At 42.8% G+C, this 6,012-nt stretch overlaps 1 pseudogene; it reads right to left on the bottom strand.

Moving 5' to 3' along the window:
- Positions 1 to 3,059: 3,059 nt before the first annotated feature.
- On the bottom strand, positions 3,060 to 4,714 carry LOC109371322 (ATP synthase subunit g, mitochondrial pseudogene; annotated as a pseudogene).
- Between the last annotated feature and the right edge of the window lie 1,298 nt (positions 4,715 to 6,012).

Raw genomic sequence — 6,012 nt, 5'->3', positions numbered from 1 at the left:
CGGCGGCGGCCCGCGCTTGCCAACAGGCCGCGGTGGAGCGCGCGAGCTCAGCCTCGGTCTGGCCGCCGCGCTGCGCGTAGGGAGGAAGAGGAAATGCCCGGCCGCGGGCGCCCGCTGCTCGCCAGTACGGCCTGTCCGCGCAGTCTGGGGGCGCCCGGCAGCCCGAGCCAGGCTTGCGGCCTGCTCGGGTCCGGGCTGTAGTCTCCCTCGCCCCTGGGCCGGGCTGACCGCGGGCGGCCAGTGCTTCCCCGCGGCGAGCTGTGACTTCGGGGGTCTCCTGCCCTAGGGCGCATGGCTGCCAGGTGGACCGCAGGCGGCGAGCGGCGGCGACCCCGGACCCCAAGGAGAGGCCGCGGACCGCCTCGGGACATGTGCTTGTGTTTCGTTTTGAAGAACCAACCCATCTTCCATACTATGGTCCAGCAGACAGGCCCCTAAGGGGAAAGGGAGCTGGCCTCCGGTCTTCGTCGGGCGTCGCCCGGCCGGGTGACTCGCGGTCGGGAGAGGGCGTGGGCGCAGGAGGCGGCGGAGGTTGGCCGCTGGGCTCCAAGGCCGCCTCCGCGGGAACCATCTCAGCAGACGCCGCGCCGGCCAGCCCGCGTGTGCGTCGGGACCCGCGCAAAGTTTGTTCCGGCACCGTGGCTCCTTTTGAGTGCTCTGCCTTCAAAACTGTTGAGGGGCGTGTGTCTGTGTTTTTTCTTTTTTGTTTTTTTCTGCCCGTGAACTGCTTTTCCGTTTTTATCTTTTACATTTTTACCCTCTTGCCTGTCAACTTGGTTTTCAGGCATTAATTCAACAAGTATGTATATGGCCCGCTACCACGTGTCAGTTTGGCAGCATGGTTTGATAGAAATAGGTTGCGCTTTGGAGTCAAGACATCTGCCGTGGGATTCTGGTTCTGATAGCCTGTGTAACCTTGGACAAGTTATTTAACCTTGCTGAGCCTGTTTCCTTATCTTTGGTTTGGTTTTGGTTACTTCACCCTTTTATATTTGAAATTGTTCTGGGGTTTTTTGTATAAAATAGAACTGTGTCCCTAAGGCTGAGTCTTCTGAAATTCGATTCTAAGGTATACTGCCTGCTTTAGGGTTACACTTAAGGTCCTCCATTACCAGCTGTGTGACGGCGGCAAATGACTTATCTTCAAAGTGCCTTGACTTCCCTTTCCTTAAAATGAGCAAGATTATAGGTGATAATATAGTAATAATGATATTAACAGGTAGATATTTGGAGGATTAAGTACTAAAATTATATAAAATTTGTAACCCAGGACACAGTAAAAACGCAGTTTGTTACCATATTTCACCAAATCTAGTTTTAAGATAACTTCCTGACTTCAAAGATATTACAAAGTTCTTCTTGTGGTGGCCGGTTAGCTCAGTTCGTTAGAGCGTGGTGCTGATAACACCAAGGTTGCCCGTTCAGTCACCACGTGGGCCACCGTGAGCTGCGCCTCCTTTTAAAAAAAAATTTTTTTTTAATAAAAAGTTCGTCTTAAAATGACATTAGGTCACTCAGATCTACCTAAGGGCTGTATTTGGTAGTAGCTAGTGATAAGCTAGATAGCAGCCAGACTAAAGTTTAAACTGGGATTTAAATGAGGATTTTTGTCACCAGAAATATTTCTATTGCATGTATGGAGTTTTTGTCTAAATTCAGCCCAGCACAGCTGTTGAAGAAAGAAATCCATCTGGGCCATAATTGGGGTTTAGGGGAGTGAAGACAGCCAGGCTTCAAGCAAGGCTAGCTAACATTAACTGCATGCGTACCCTGTGCCAGGGCCTTTCTAAGCATTTTACAGTACTGGTGTGTGTGGTCCTGGGTACCAAACACCGGAGCCTTGATTTCTTGGGCTGTAGATGATTTCTGTAAATATATTAAGCCACAGGCATTAGTAATACTACAGTCAGATACAAAGTTGGAGCAGGTAGGAGAGCTGACAAAAATACAGAACTCCAGGAAGGAATAGAAGTATAGAGGTTTAGTTTGTTTGGTGTGGGGAGTTGTTAGCTAATCCTGTTAAGGAGAGTCAACAGATAACTGTCTGAATCCCAGGGGGATATTAGATCTTTGACAGATTGTTTTCAATCAGGCAAACATAAGAAAATGAAGAAAGTGACTAAAAATTTTTTTTTCCTGTTTGAATAAGAATAAGCCGGAATATTACGGTTATTTGGGGATTTTATGACTAAGAAAAACATTTTCTCAATTCAGTTAAAGGTCAGGCCCTTTCAGTTTATAACAACCTGTTTGCTTTTCTGCCATATGGGAAATTTGATTTCCCAAAAACTGATTAATTTAAATACTCATACCACGTTGTCCATCAAATAATTTCTATTCTCCAGAAATGTTTCCTTCAGTCCTTTTCTCGCCTTGATTTCTTTCTTCTGTGTACTTGCCTCACCAACCCATCTTCCATACTATGGTCCAGTTATGTTCCTTAAAACAAGCTAATGCATGAAAACGTCAAATCTGAATAAAGTCTGTTGTCTAATTAAATGTATTGTACTAATGTCAGTTTCCCAGCTTTGATATTTTCCCCTAGTTTTGTAAGATGTTAGCACTGGAGGGAGCTGGAGGAAGTCTACACGGCCCCTCTCTCCAACTTCCTGTGACTGTATAATTATTTCAAAGTAAAAAATTAAACGAGATAAATCAGATCAATAGTTGCTTGTAGCTGAAGCGGTAGAGGTTGTGGATTGACTACAAAGTGAACTTTGAAGTGTTGAGAATATCTTATGTCTCGATTGTGTCTGTTGACTGTATACCTTTGTCATGACTCAGAATGGTACACTTAAAAGGGTAGATTTTACTTCTATTTAAATTATACTTTAGTGAACCTGACTTAAAAAAAGAAAAGCAAGCTCTTGTTGCCCCAGCCTCCTTTGGTCTAAAGCAGCGGTTCTCAACCTTCCTAATCCTGTGACCCCTTGATACAGTTCCTCATGTTGTGGTAACTCCCAACCATAAAATTATTTTCGTTGCTACTCTATAACTGTAATTTTGCTACTGTTATGAATCGTAATGTAAATATCTTTTTGTTTTCCGATGGTCTTAGGCGACCCCTGTGAAGGTCATTTGACCCCCAAAGGGGTTGCGACCCACAGGTTGAGAACTGCTGGTCTAGAGGGTAAAATTTAACTTACCATATAAGGCCCAACAATCTTTTCCAGCACAGTGACTTTTCCTTCTGCCAATGTACTCTGCTTTCCTGAACTGTTAATATAGCATTGATTCCTGCCTCTGGGCCTTTGCCTATGCTATTCCATCTGCTTAGAGGGAGCACAGGAAATACAGCCCAAATTCAAATTCTCTGTACTCTGTTAAACTTTCCTTGCCTCTCAGGCATACCACTAAGTTCCTCCTTTGTGTTCAGTTATGCTCTGCTGTAATTTTTAATTTTTATCTCCTCTCAGCTGAACAGGTAACATGATTCGTTTCTGTCTCTGGGATCCAGTGGTGTTAAATGGGTGAATGTGTGAGTGAATGAATGATTTAAAGCTGGAAGCTTAAAGAAACCATTCTTAAAGTGTGGTCCAGGATCTTCAAGACCCTTTTTATTATTACCAGTCACTTCTATTTATTTTAGGACATAATATACTTTTTAGATCCATGGATGATACTGAGTTATGAACCTGTTTAAATATCCATAGGGTATTTTATTTTGCAAAGATAGGTTCTAAAAAATCATAAAACCAGATAGTTTAATAATAATACACATATCAAAATTAGATGAAAAATTGAGTCATGGCTCTCATTCACTCTGTTCTGGCATTAAAGATGTTATAAAGATACATAGAATACCACCAAGTACCCAAACATTTATAGACATAGATATTGTCAAAAAGGTCTTTCTCTGATTTTAGCAAAGAGAAACTATCCAAATTTTATTCTTTATACTACTGATACAATTTAACTTTGGTACCTGGTATTACTATTTATCCTACTGTAGCAAGTTCTAGTTTTCTCAAAACCTTTCCCCCAACTTTTCTGGAAATAAAATAACATTTCGAACCTTCCAATTAAAATGTTATCCTCATAAGTATGTATACCAAGTTGGCATATTCACATATGTCTTTTCCAATAAGCTAAAACATGCATTTAGAGCTATATTAACATTATTAAAGCAAAAGACAATCCAACCTAATATCAAGAGAAAATGTGACCTTCCATGCAGCGTTTGATATAGAGAACATTAATTTTGATATATTTTATTCAAATAGCAGTCTGATCACACATGGCCCAAGAACATCCAAATAATGAACCCAAAAGAAATGAATGTTAAAGATTGGTCTTCAAACATTATAGCCAATGATGCCACGCTTGCCTATGATCTCACCAACAAAACCACACCTCAGTGGCCTCCAGACCATTCAGCAGAGCGTCCTTAAATGTGAGATGGTTGAAGCTACCAGTTTGAGCACTGTGGACTGTTTTTTTCAAGCTCTGAATAGCTATAGGGATCTCAGCAGGGGTTGGAGGAACCAGCTCAACTTTGGCATAGTGCCAAAATGTGGCCAATCGATGCTTCCTATAAGTCAGCAGCATTTACCAGCCCTGGGCCCTTCTTTGCAAAGTTATGGACAAATTGGGACATGGTTCTAGGATGGAAAGAAAGTCCCTCAAGACCCTTTTTAGAGGGTCAGTGAGATACTTGGGTTTTCTTATATACCATATTTCCCCATGTATAAGACACTCCCATGTATAAGACACACCTTAATTTTGGGGCCCGAAATTTGAAAAAAAAAATTACATAAAGTTATTGAACTCAAGTTTTATTCATCATAAAATTCATACAACTCATCATCATCAAATGCAAGTAAAAAAAACTACAACCACTGTATAAGACGCACCCAGTTATTAGACCCAAGATTTGAAAAAGGGTGCGTCTTATACATGGGGAAATATGGTACTTCAAACAGCACAATTCAATAGATTGAATGTAGAAACAGGTAAGAGAACCCAGCTGTCTTCAATTAAGCCAAATATTTAAAGGTGTCTGCAAAAATGTAGTCACTTCCAAATTCTTTTGTTTTGAAAAATAGTTTTCTTAAAAATGTTACTAAGAAATAGGTTTATTTTAAATTTTTTTCTCAGTTTTAATTTGTAATATAAAAAAGTCAGTAGAGAGCCGGCCAAGTGGCTCAATTGGTTAAGAGTTGGCTTGGGAGCAACAGCTCTGAGAAGCAGGGCCGCCAGTTCGGATCCCACATGGGCCAGTGACTGCGCCCTCTACAGCTAAGATGGTGAACAACAGCTCCACCTGGAGCTGGGCTGCCGTGAGTCGCCAGAGACAGCGTAGGCTGCAGTGGGACTGTAGTGGGCTGCCGTAAGCTACCGTGAGTGGCCCACAGCTGGTGTGAGCTGCCGTAAGCGGCCATCCAGTGGCTGGCGACCAACTGCCTCAGCCGGGAAGATTGCAATGATTACAAAACCAACATGGCCAGTGAAGTGACGTCCTCCACAACTAGACTAAAGGACAGCAACTTGTCTGTTCCCCTTCCCTGATTCCCCAATGCTGTTCCCCTTTCCCAATTCCCCAATAATAAAAAAAAGTCAATAGATATAATACACATTTTAAAAAGTTCTTTGGGGGTCCAGCTAAGTGGCTCAGTTGGTTAAGAGTGTGAGCTCTGAGCAACAGGGTTGCCGATCTGATTCCCACATGGGCCAGTGAGCTGCGCCCATGCTGAGCTGCCAATGGGCAGCTTGATGGCAATTGGACTTGGAGCTGAGCTAGCTGTGCCCTCCACAACTAACACTGAAGGACAACTTGGCTGTTTCTCTTCCCCAATTCCCCAACACTGTTCCCCTTCTCCAATTTCCCAATAAAATCTTTAAAAAAAAAAAATGTCCTTTGGAGTCTTCAGTAATTTTTCAGAGTAGCACAGGTGTTCTGAGACCAAAAAGTTTGAGAATCTCTGCCTTAGAGACTTACAGCCCCCGCATTTTCAAAAGAAAAATGATAATGATGCTGACATTTAAGTGCTCTGGTACCTGTGGCAGACCTTG

This window comes from Hipposideros armiger, unplaced genomic scaffold (genome assembly GCF_001890085.2).
Source record: "Hipposideros armiger isolate ML-2016 unplaced genomic scaffold, ASM189008v1 scaffold_561, whole genome shotgun sequence".
Lineage (NCBI taxonomy): Eukaryota > Metazoa > Chordata > Mammalia > Chiroptera > Hipposideridae > Hipposideros > Hipposideros armiger.
The sequence above is the reverse complement of the archived record's forward strand: the minus strand, read 5'-3'. Positions and strand labels throughout refer to the sequence as shown.